Source organism: Salminus brasiliensis, chromosome 12 (genome assembly GCF_030463535.1).
Source record: "Salminus brasiliensis chromosome 12, fSalBra1.hap2, whole genome shotgun sequence".
NCBI classification, from domain to species: domain Eukaryota; kingdom Metazoa; phylum Chordata; class Actinopteri; order Characiformes; family Bryconidae; genus Salminus; species Salminus brasiliensis.
Window position 1 is genome coordinate 12599192 of NC_132889.1, and position 13247 is coordinate 12612438.

At 41.3% G+C, this 13247-nt stretch overlaps 1 protein-coding gene and 1 long non-coding RNA gene across 3 annotated transcripts in view; both read left to right on the top strand.

The window, feature by feature from the left end:
- bahcc1a (BAH domain and coiled-coil containing 1a) overlaps positions 1 to 13247 on the top strand; it is a 199164-nt gene that overhangs the window by 87184 nt on the left and 98733 nt on the right. The window lies entirely within an intron of this gene.
- LOC140573945 (uncharacterized) overlaps positions 1 to 13247 on the top strand; it is a 38783-nt gene that overhangs the window by 23295 nt on the left and 2241 nt on the right. For both annotated transcript variants that reach the window (XR_011980689.1, XR_011980688.1), the window contains one exon: positions 9460 to 9571. This is a non-coding gene — a long non-coding RNA (uncharacterized lncRNA). The remainder of the gene's footprint in view (positions 1 to 9459; positions 9572 to 13247) is intronic.

Here is a 13247-nt window from a genome sequence, read left to right on the forward strand (position 1 = left end):
GTAGAGGGAGTCTTGTGCTTGCACTACTCACTCATGGCACAGTCTCATTGTGAGTGCAAATTCAATTTAGGACGCTGCTAAAATTAGACACCTTACTACTAATTGACTTTAATTGCCTCCTAATTGCGACAAATATATATTTCCCTTTTCAGGCGCCTCTCGCTATCTGCCTTTGATTGAAACACAAGGGGTTGACATGTAAAGTAATTAATATCCAAAGGAATTCTTAGAGGGCCGTTCAGTTGTGGAGGTCTTCTGCTGTGCGTGTTGGAATAATCAGTGCAGATTGCGGGTACACCCTCGCTTAACGATTCAGCAGCATCTGAGCAGGTGCCGTGTGCAGCAGATATGAGCAGCCACCAGATGTTGAGTGTATAGGATGTCCAGGTTTGGATGGATTCAGTGATGCGAGTCCAAAAGCTCAGCTAAGCAAATATCAGATGCATCTCCACCTAACGTCTTAAGCACTTAGCAGTTTTTATTTCTGTTCACAAACCATTCTGACCACAGTGAGGCAATTAGAATTTTGGAGGTGGGGTTGATATCATCACCCTGAACTTCAGGGGGTCAGTTTTCCTCACCCCTCCCCCATCTCCAATCCAGTGCTTCACATCTGGTTTGACCATACCCCCCCCCCTGCTTGCACCTCATCAATCCTTTGTGTCATCGTTACCACAGTCTTCCTCATTGCCAAAGTGAGCCGTGACAGAGAGACGTGAAAATGATGAATGGATTTTTCCGGACAGGAAACGACGCCTGAAGAGACACCCTACCCTCTCTCATCTCCATGTTCATTTTTCACTCTTCTTTCCCCTGCCATTTTGGCCGGGCCTGTTGCCTTGGCCCTCTGGCCCGCTTTTGCCAAGAACCCTGTGAAGATGCCACATGTACAAAAAGTACAAGCCTAAAAAATAAAGGTGTCTGAACCTGAAATGAGTCCACTTGTTTGCTGTTCGAACTACAGGGGACTGTAAAGGATTATTGTGATAATGTAGACGATACAGATGTGGATTATTTGGCTGTGATTGTGGATTATGAGGGTTTTTAATGGACATGAAGGTCATGGTGAGTGATCATGGTTTTTAGTCATTTCTTTGTACTCTCCTTTTTCTGGGGATGGAATCAGTGCACAACATACATGAATTTAGGGCACAAGTCTGAATATTTTGGGCTTTTCCAAAAATTAACACTGGATCAAAAATATAACCTATTTGGTGAAGTGTCCCTTGGCTGATTGCACCTTGACCAGGCACTTTGGTAAGCCATCAACAAGCTTCTGGCAGACCTATGGTTAGATATTTGACCCCTCCTCTTGACCGAATTGGTGGAGTTCAGCTAAAATTGTTGGTTTTCTGGCAAGGACCAGACTCTTAAGCACAGTCCACATATGTTTGATAGGGTTGAGGTCAGGACTCTGGGAAGGCCGTTCCAAGAGCTTAATGTTTGCCTGCTTTATCCATTTCACAACCACCTTTTTGTGTTTGTAGTCATTTGACGTTAATCCTTTTGGAACACCCAGTTGTGTCAAAGTTTCAACTATCTAGCTGAATGTATGGGTTGATGCTGAAGAATTCTGAGGTAGTCACATGGTACCAGTTCTACTAGCACAACGATGCTTCTTTAATAGACGGCAGTATCTCCGTCCATATTTACATTTAAGGCATTTAACAGATGCTCTTATCCAAGTGCTTCACTCTTTACTTTGAAAAATAGCCTTAGCTTGTTTTTATAGACTAGGATCCAAAAGATACCTCTAAGCTTAGATACTACTAACTACAGGGGTCAGTAAGAACCACAATACTCTACACTTTGCCAAAATACCCTTGGAAGAGGAAGGTCTTCAGTCTGCGTCTGTCGTTTGCTCCACCACTTTGGCCAGAAAATGCTTGTCTAGTGAAGAGAATGCAGCAGAGCAGTTACATGGCTGAACTTGGAAACGTTGAAAACCGCCCGTGCCGCTGCATTCTGGATTAATTTTAGAGGCCTGATGGTGCGCAGGGGAAGACCAGTCAGAAGAGAGTTGCAGTAATCAATTCTTGAAATCATGAGATTGAACAAGCACCTGGGTGGTCTCTAGAGAGCAAAGGTCAAATTCTCAAACCTGCATTGGTTGGTGGTTCTTGGGTTGTTCCTAACCATCCAATCCAATTACCTCTCTGATGATGGTGACTGTTTGGGTCTTCTGATAGATATTGTCTAAGTGGCTATAAGTGGCTTCCCTGAATGAACAATCTAAGTGGGTGCATGTAAACTACATAAAACCTCTTATATTTTCTAGTTATAACCATTATCTTTAATGAACCCTTGAAAATACTAATGAAAGTATTGAAAAAGGCTGGAGTATTCCTTTACAGAACCATCCACTGAAACCTATATTGTTGAATCAAAGACAGTTCTGTGACCTTGCTTCAAAGAACCCTTCCGGTAACTTCATTTTTACTGGAGTTGGAGTTTGAAACTGCATATCAACATTTAATACTGTATCCCTGGTCGGCCCGAAATACCTTTTTATGTTAAGAGGTTAAACAAGGCATCTGGGTGCAGCATATCTGAATAAAGTGGACAGACAAGTTGACGATGTTTATTCACTGCGGAAAAAAATGTATTCTCATTCTCATTCTCAGGTGACGTTATAGGTCTATTTTACCTTGTGTAAAATCTTGACTATACCATACTTTCCCACATTTTAAGTAACATTTTCACTTTATCTGCTAAAGCGTCATAATTTTCAATATAATTCAACAATTCAATATAATTCAACAATTCAACAATCTTACAATAAGACTAAATGGAAGATAATGTTACATTATGTAAGATTTATTTGAGTTGTGTTTTATAAATTGGTGGAGTGGCAGGCAGTGAGAAGGTTCTACTAGAGAACTTCCAAAAGAAACTAAATGGTGTAGTACATTTAGAGCTCTGTAGTTATTGCTCTGCCCCTAGTATATGCATGTGCGCAGTGCAAACTTTATCATATAAACATTAACATATAAACACACGGCACATTTCCAGCCACTCTGTTTTTTCCTTTTTTTAAAAATGTATCGCAATAAGTTGTTTTGGATTGTGTGTATTGTTACACCCCTTCGGGTGTAGTCAGGTCTTATTTCTTGCTTCCCCATTCCTGCTGTCCATAAACTGAAGCCGATGCGAGGGTGGAAAGCTCACGCCCGGAGCTGCCCACCAGCCACGCATTCCGCCACAGGGAGGATCCCGAGTTGGTCAAGTCAAATAATAGTGAAAAAGACCTCCTATACAATCTCCTCATTTCGCTGCATCTATATTTGAATCCAGAATGGATGAGGGAGAGGCGGTTGGGTAGACTGAATGGGCTTTCCCACAGCATGGAGGACACCCAGCTGTCTTTTCGGATCCAGCACAACACTGCTGGATACAAGTATCATGTTGAGCGAGGTCCACACTGCTGTATAAAAAAATAGAAGAATGTGTATGCGGAGTTGTTTTGGAGGGTAGTTTAGAGCTGTACAACGTGATGGGCTTTTTTGTCACCCCCTACATTGCCTGAACATCGTTACATCTCCTACTCTGAAACAGTACCATCCTCTAACCCTCTACAGAGCTTCCAGTTTTCTTTGTGGCCTATAAAATCCAAAGTGCTCATAACCGACCCTCCTGCAGAGAGAGGGAGAGAGCACATTAGCAATATACTGTAATGAACTAATAGCGTCATTGATCTGATGCGCTTTCCACAACAGTACATGCAACACATGCTGGGTCAGATTCATGAAACAGGCTGCTAGATTTGCCGGGATGTGAAATGGTGGCAATAGTGGCACTGTAGCACCTTTGCTCATTCATAAATGCAGATTACCCTTTTGTGTTACTGTTTGTGTGCCATCACACAAAAGAGTCTGAATCTTCCAGTAAGCAGCCGAAATTGATTTGTAGCATGTTTTCAAGCATGCTTGGTCACACAGGCAAGTTTTGATACATGGCAGGAAAATAGCCAGCATTCTAAAAAGGCTAAATGTGATGTTTGGATTGAGCATTATAACGAACATCAAATCTTGAGAGGGTCTGATTACTGTCTGATCCCTTCCTTTAAAAACAAAACAAAAAAGTTTTACTGCAAGAAGGATTGCAATCAATTGCAGTTTTCTGAATTTCTTTGTGAATTTGACCTGATTGACCCATTTGACCCATAGAATGTCAGCCTTTGCTTAAGCCCTTGGGCAGTAATAACATCAACCCAGCCTTTCCGGTAACTTGTGTTTAATCCTGCACAACAGGTTGCAGGTATTTTGTCCCACTCCCTCTTGTAAAAGCCCTTCAGCTCAGTGATGTTGCTTCCTTGTATGATCTGCTGTTTTTAGGTAATTGCACAATATTTCTAATTGGTTAATGTTATAGTTTTACATTGCTGGATGATCGACTTACGGCAAAGCTTCAGCTCATTTACAGACACTCTGACATTGCTTCTAGAATTTGCTGCTACAATCCAGAGGTCATATGTCTATTAATAATGGCAAGCTGTCCTGGTCTCGAGGCAGCAAAGCAGCCCCAAACCATGCTTAACAGCTGTGATGAAGTTTTAATGTTGGAATGTAGTGTTTAGTTATTTAAACCAAAATGTTTTGTTTTGAATAAATTTATCCACAGATCATTCTTCCAGTAGGCTTCTGGCTTATCCATGTGGTCTTGAGCAAACCTCAGACAGGCAGCAGAGTGTTCGCCCTCTTGCTGTCCTGCCATGCACACCATACTTGTTTAGTGTTTGCCTGATTGTAGACTTATAACCACTGACATCACTTAATGCAAGAGAAGCCTGTACATCCTTAAAAAACCTCAGCGTTCTTTGTTAAATTCCTCTAATACTATTTACCAAGTATGGAACACTTAATAAACGTGTGTGGTGAAGAACAGACGTTGAAAACAAAGACCTAAGTTTACAGTCATGTCCTTTTTAAGTCATTCTTAAGTATTTGGACACAGCCTTTTTGTCTTGCTGACTCAATTACAAAAAATGAGACTGAATATTTCAGACAACCAAGATGAACCTGTACCGTAATGATGGGGAAGAATACAGTATGGAGAAAGGAAGGAGGCGTTCCGAAGCATACTACATTTATCTGTTAAACATGGTGGTGGCAGTGTTATGGCATGGGCAAGCATGGCTGACAGTAGGTCACTGGTGTTTATTCATGGTGTGAGTGCTGATAGAAGAAACAGAATTCTTCAGAGCTTTGTGTCTTGCTCAGGTCAAATGCTGCAAAAGTGTCAATCTATACAGTTCTTCACAGTACAGCTCGACAGTGAGCCAAAATATACCGCCAAAGCAACTCCAGAGCTTCTTAAGGCAAAGAAATGGAATGTTACGAAATGGCCTTGTAAGTCACCTGACCTTAATATAGTTGAGGAGATTTTTACTTACTGAAGATAAAACTAAGGGCAGAAAGTCCCATAAACAAGCAGTAACTTTAGATCTAAGCTCAGCATTCAGTTGATGAGTTCCAGAATGTAGGTAGACACTGACTGTGAAGGATTTGCACCCAAGAATTAAAAATAATTCTTATATTTATATTTGTTTGTTCGAATACTGGTCAGGCTAAATTGTCCCCAGGGGCCAGTGAATGTGGACTGGAGCCCTGCTTATGGGGTATTCCTGCCGTGCATCAAATGATTGTGGTTATGCTTTGGACCCACTGCAACCCTGACCAGAGGAATGGATGGATGGATAATTTACTGCATTAAATGGTTCCAGAATCTGGCACCGGCTTCTGATTAAACTAAGCATTTCGCCCTCTGTTCGTAAGTATTGCAAACAGTTGGTCTTCCTAAGAGTTGGTGAGCGTAGTTTCGGATTTGGCAGACTAGTTGGTGTCTTCCATATCAAGGAAGCACCTATAGCAGCAACAAGGGTTCCACTACTGTTACAAGTCAGTAAATCCATTTTCAAGTCAGGAAGCTGTTGCTCTGTCAGGATTTAAAAGAATTAAAGTAATCAACTCTGCACATCCATGCAGTTTGTGTCAAGCCTTAAAACTGAAGCATTTAATGCCTCTAAAACCACTATTCCCAAAATGGGGTATGTGGCATTGGGGGGGTATGTCAAAACATCTGACATTTATGCCTAATTTATTCTTCATTTAATTCCATTCCATTAACCAACTGTGCAAAACGCAGGTGCTTCTATGATATGGAAGACACCAACTCGTCTGCCAAACCCCAAACTGCACTCATCGACTCTTAGGAAGACCGCCACTTTGTAATACTTACAAACAGAGGGCGAAATGCTGAATTTAATCAGAAGACAATGGCAGATTCTGGAAAGCACAGTTTGTGCTGTTTTGGACATTAATGCCTTTAGCAGCATACAAGTCGATACAGCGATGGCTTTAGCAAAGCCACAGTGTAAAGTAGGCCGCATTGAGCTCATTTGTTAGTTTATTGTGTGCTGACCGGTTATGTACTAAGCAGCATTAAGCAAAAATTCCTGATCCTGGGCTCCCCCGACAGTCAAAATGTAATTCATGCTTTGTGCCATCTCTAAAGGACACGCTTTACCCACACATTTCTGGACAAGCTGAGAGATACAGAATCAAGTAATATTACAGGATGTCTACACAAATATGAATGTCTTACCCGCTTTTCCAGAGTTACATAGTGCTGTAAGCAGTGTGCCGCTACATTGTGTTGCTTTATGTTCACTTTTACTTTACACAGTTTAGTTTGATATTCTTGTGAATCATTAACAGTGAATCAGGCCAAAACCACAAAGTGCCTTGCTGATACCCAACCCTAATGGTGAGTTACTTGTCATTATCAGTTTGTAGGAGTGCTGATATATCATTTACATACATTTTACATATTTTAGATTAGGGCATGTATTGTTTTGCAAATGAAGATCTGCTTATCAGTCATTCCTCTAAAAAAACACCAGCGGGCAATTCTCTAATTAAACTTGGGACAGTACCTATTTAGACATCCCTACATAAATTGGGGGGTACAGCTTCTTTCAGAGGCACCTATTGCTGACACAGGTGTGCAAATGCGCGCGCGCACACACACACACACACACACACACAGAATAATCTCCATGAAAACCATTACAAATTAAATAGGACAGCTGCACATAAGCCTAAGGACACCTTATGTGCGGCTGTTCTCCAAGCATCCGCTATTGAAGGTATACCCCCCTTTAGCATTGTAGCACTGTGTAGCAGTGGGACTTCTGGAGGTTTTCTGGAGTAAAGGAGCACTCTCCAGTATCTTTGGGATCAGAACTAATCATTCAAGAGGTGACAAAGCCTCCAGAGCCTAGAGTTGTTAAAAGCTCTAAATAAATAAACTTGACTTGATTAGAGACTTTTACTGCAGCAAAGGAGGGGACAAACGTCTTAATAATACCCTCTGGTTTCAGAAGAAACACTGGATGAGCAGTTGTCTACAAACTTATGGACATATCATATACTTAGGTCAGTCTCCTCAGTTGCTTAATGTATTACTGTAGTTAGAATAATTGTATTTTCACCAATGAATAAATGCCATAAAAGGTATTTCTGTTTTTAAATGCTAAAGCTGAATAATATGATTGGATTTGATGATGGCTGTGCAACTCACTGATTAATCCTCACCTCCACTGACCTGCATTTGTAGTTTTGGCTTCCCCACCCACAGCCCATTATCGGACAAAGCGGGTGACCAAGTCACTGCTCATTTTGGTTTTGATCATGCCATGATTTCTTCTGGGATTTAGGGCCTCCCTTCTTGCCTCAGGCCTCAAGGCTGAAGCCCGGTATGAGTGTGTGTTAATCCGCCACACTGCGTTTAGCGTGTCGGGTGTGTTGGCGTCTGTGCCTCTCCTCTATTTTTTACAATGGCCTTTTTCCATTATGAGAAGTACAGTAGTTCTTGTTCTTGGGGGAGTCTGAAAGCAGTTCTTTGTTGGGCACGGCCATTCGCCCATTTTCCCCCCCAGAACAGTGCACAGCATTGACTGGCTGTGAATTGTTGTGGTATATTGGTTGTTGATCTGGACGGAGCATTTTTCTTTCAAAACTGTCCTTCAAGATACAGTGCCATAATCCTGATGAATAGGCAAGACAGACTCCCCATTGCTCCCCTTTAGTCCCAACATAAATGAGCCATTGTTCTGCGTTGGATTGTCTTCCTCTCCCTTACATCATTCCTTACTACGCCACTGAAAATCCATATTTTAACCATTAATTTTTTGTTTGTAAATTACATTGGTCAACCCCTAAGGTATGGTATAAAAGTTCAGGGCCCATATGTGTGAACTGAAGAGTCGAGCTACAATCTGCTCATCTATGCTCTTGGACCACAGTTGAAGAACTGTGCCTTAACGCAAGCCAAAATGTCAAGAAATACGTTTATAATCAAATAATATTTTTAGAACATATGCAGTCTTAGACATACTGACTATCTGATATTGACTTTCTCATTTCTTCCCACTGTGTTTCACAGAAACCCTTCTGGGCTACATACTGCCCTGGATACGTTACACAGTCCTCCAGCATATTTTCCCATCTTTATTGGGCCAATGAAGTGCAGGCTTGTCTGTGTGTGCCTCCAGGGGCAATGAGGGGATATTTAAGAGACTTAACCCGCCTTTGTTTGACGTCCTGAGTCTTCTAAAGGGACACACAACACTGCCTTTATCCCTGGGGAGGTAATAACATAGATCAGGTCACACTGTAAAACATGTATGATTGATCGACAGTGTAAAATGGGTATCTGACTGATTTGTCAATAGTGCAAGATGCAAACACAACTGTGAATGTGCTAGTCCTGAAATCAAGATATTGGGACAGGAAAACATGTATGCGTGTGCACACACACACACACACACACAAAGACATGCTGCAGTGCTATGCACTTTAGAATTCTTAATGATTTTAATTTGGAAGGTACTGCAGGAGCTCACATCACCGCCATGCTGACACACCAGGGTGCCAAGAGCCAATTAAAATGTAGAGCTGATCAAACAGCCTGGCCTCTCTCTGCAGGGACCCCCTCCTCCCTGTGCGCAAGCCTTAGCGCCGCTGCTCTAGCGTCCAGCACAGGGTCCTCTCCCACTGCTTTCTCTCTGCTCTACCGCAGAGCAGCTCCTCAGCGGTTTGCCGGACTGGCCAGATAATTCTAGGAATAATCTTTAATTGATGTAGAACTAGGGCTAGGCATTTTTGACTATGTCAAAATATGCTTTTCTGAGCACACTGTGGATGTCACCTGCACTCCTAGAACACTGATACATGCATAGTCCTGGGGGATGCCTAAACACTTATACTAAATACTAAATACTTAATATGACTGTTGACTGATGTGAGATCTGTGTTTAGAGATTCTGAACCTTCGGGAACACAACGGAAGAACCTTGACCTAAATCAAGCAAATATTTTGTATTGGCCTGCTTGGGTAGTAGAATTGGGTATTGAGCAGATTTCCAGGTTTTTAACTCTGTGGCTTCCTTTGTGGTAGGTGCCACTGCAGACCCCCACCTTTGGCATTACTTTGGCTTGACCAATAAGGACCAGAAAAAGACGCAAGAGACGTAACGCTGTTCTGACGTCATAGATAACTTATGACATGGGTAAGAAATGAGTGTGAATTTTGATTGGTTAACACACATTTAATTTGAATGTCTTTTTAAGTACCACTTATTACATGTGGCCAGCACAGATTGACATGGACTAAAATGGAGTGTGTGGGGGGGTCCCCCCAGTTAGCACAGAGCCGCTGCTAAAACATAAATGTGCAATGACTGATGCCATACATGCCATAAACCCCTTTTGGTTCCCTGAAAATGATTTCACTAAATGGCTCTTCAGAGAACCATAAAGAACCTTTATGAAGTTACATAACTGTTGTCCTAGGAAGAACGTGCTGTTGTATACTCTAAGCAAAAAGTGGTCTATATAGATTTGATGGGTTTGTTTATACTGGTGCTATAAAGAATGATTTATTTTGAATTTATTATATTATTATTATTATTATTATTGTATATTAAGAAGCATTTAACCATTTAGCCATTTAAAAAACATAATAACCTTGAGGAACCCCTGTTTCTTAGAGTGTAAAGAACCTTTACATTATGAAGATACTTTAATGGGTGAGTTCACATTATTTCCACATTTGAGCCCTTTTAAGTACTTACTGGGCAGCTCAGATAGGCGTTTGTTTATTGCAATGCTAGGTACTAAATTATTTCATTTCATTGCTCAGGAACAAACCTGCCTCCAAAGACTCCCAAATCTGTCCCCAGTGCTTGAGAAAAGTGCAACTGCTGGTTTCAGATCCACTGCCACACCAGGATCCCTGCAGACTCTCAACAAGTATTTTATAGTCCTTCAGTATCAGTATCAAATCAATGCAGATTAAAAACCTGGAGCTCTTTGTCCCATCACAGCACTACAGTCTACGAACCATGATGAATGGAATGAACCAAATTGCGTCAGGAACACATAGAGCTCTGCGATAAAAGTTCATTTGTGTTATGAGCAAACTGATGACCGCACGTCAATTAGCGTACATAATTGGATTAATCCATAGCTGATTAAAAATTCTATTCGTGAAACAATTATTGCTGAAGAAGATATATTGAAACTGGACTGCTGCTACCTGCTACCCTAAACTAACAGCTTCAAAATTATTCTGTAATTGGGAGAATGGCGTCCTTATTGCCACTCCGGGCCAAAACCACTGCTGCTGCACTACTACTTATAACTTTGGTGGAGCTGCACGAGACCTGTAGAACGCAGGTGTGACGCTGTGTAACCCGAGACACCCTGTCATTTTATTGTACCTTGTCAGTTGACACTGATTTTTCACGGTTCTGTTCTGACAAATGCACATGTACAGCTATCAATAAGCGCCATTGTATTTACGACAGTGGTGTAAAAGTGAATTACACTCCACAAATACACAGCACAATTTCTTCACATTCACAAAAGGTTCTTCACATTCACAAATTCTATCACACTTGGTTCTTTAAGTAACCAAGGATGTTTTTTCCCCTGTGGCATCTATAAAAAACTCTTTATTTAAAAAATATGTTTCTTTTATTTTTGATAGTGTAGCATAAAATTCAGATATATCTGTTCCTGCTGCAGGATACTCTTTACATAGTATGCTGAGGTGTGACAATCATACTATGCCATCACTGCAAAACACCATGTGCCAGTTGTTTTTGCGGTTTGCGCCTCACACTCAACTACACATTGTGCGATTGTGTGTGGTAGCATTCGAAAAAATCCATTACTGTAAAGATTATTTATGTTTCTAATGATGAAACAACAAACAAAGGACATGAAGGTATGTAGTGCACTTGGCTTGAATACTTGATACTTAAATATCTATATTTTTTCAGCCTTTACTCTAGTACATCTTCGCTTATGCATGTACATACACCAGCATCTCCTTCAGAGTCTTTGCATTGGGTTTATCTGTCACGTTTTCTGGATGGGGGTCATGCATGTTAAGTTAGATATTTCCAGTAATGACACTCACTCAATGTAAACCAGGCAAATGGGGGGCCAAAAAATAGCATGTTCTAGATTGTGTCTGCTGTTTCATGGAAAACAAGCAGCTGATTAGATGAGCGATTAGAAGGAACATCCGTGACTATGTGTACAAATACAGTGACCATGATTATTGCTCTCAAGAAAACACAAGTTGTTTAAATGTGTGGAAGAGGCATTGTGATTACTTTCTCCGCCACAGTGATTGCTTATGTTGGAGCGTGGTAATCGAGTAGTCTGTGTTACGATTCCAATAAAGTCTGTTGAAGCTAGAAGCCTTCCTGAAATGAAAAGCAGGAGCTTAGACTGTCTAAACATGCAGTGTGTTTGTCAGTTGTATCTCAAAACTAGGTACTCGAGTAGAAAACCACTGGATGTATGTTTGCTTTGACTTTCAACATTCATACATTACCCAACTTTTCTTTATAGACTGTTTGAATGCAGTATTTGCATAGTATTTGAATATTTGATTTTTAATGATATGTGCCCTTTAACATGGGCTTTCACCTGAGAAGGTTGTGGCAATGGTGTCTCAGCAGTTAGAGCACCAGGCTATTGATTACAGGGTTGTGGATTCGCTCACTGGGCTCAGCAAGCTGCCACTGTTGGACTCTTGAGCAAGGCCCTATACCCTCCCCGCAGTAATGGCTGCCCACCACTCTAGGCATGTGTACTCACTGTCACTGTGTGTATGTGTGTTCACTGCACGGATGGGTTAAAGGCGGAGGCCACAATCCAACTGTGTCCAACGAAAATGGTGAATATGGTCATTTTGTCTTGTCTTATATTTGTGGAGGTATAAAGCATCCTTCTTGCTTGAGCCCAGCGTGCTGTCCTGTAGGAGCACCTCAGGCTAACTCTAGGCTTTCCACGAGGCACCAGATGCAACCTCAGAAACACCCCATATGGGCTTGCTCTGCATTTATTCCTCTGCCTTTGTTGGTGGCGAGTTTGGGCAGAATATATGAGGGCTTCAGGTTCTTCTTTTATGCTGAATGAAGGTTATTGATGAAATGGCCTAGCTGCCGTTATTAGTGTGTGGGTGATGAAAGTGGCCTACAAAGTGACTTTGCTGGATTAGTGGCAAAAGTGATGCTCAGTCATATCAGAATTGGGTTTATATCAGCAGATAATTGGATAAATAAAATGATCAGTATCTCACTTTAGTTCAAACATTTTGATTTTATTAATATTTCAAACTAACGTTCGGGGACCAACCTCAACCCAACACCTTAACCTGACCCTTATCATGGTCATAAACATAGCCCTGGTTCTAATCCTAACCCTTACACTGTTGAGAATCAAAACAAGTTGCCCAAGACATCATATGTTAATAATCTACATTGATCAGCCATAACATTAAAACAAATAATATCACCTCATTAAACTGGCACCCGGCAATAGGTCAGTTCTTACAGTTGATGTTTTGGTAGCAGTACAAATGGGCAAGCGTAAAGAGCTGAGCTACTTTAGGAAGGGGCAGATCATGATGGTTCGATGATCTGGTCAAAACATCTCCAAATACGGCAGATCTTGTGGGGTGTTTCTGTACTGCAGTGGTTAGTACCTACCGAAAGTTGTCTATGGTAGGATTATCTGTGAACCAGCGACAAGGTCATTGACATCCAAGGTGCTATGATGTGCTTGGAGCGTGATGGCTAGCTGATCCAGCACAAAAGGTACTGAAGCACAAATTGCTAAACAAAAAAGCAAGACTGACACAATATTAGGTCAGCTTTAATGTTTTGG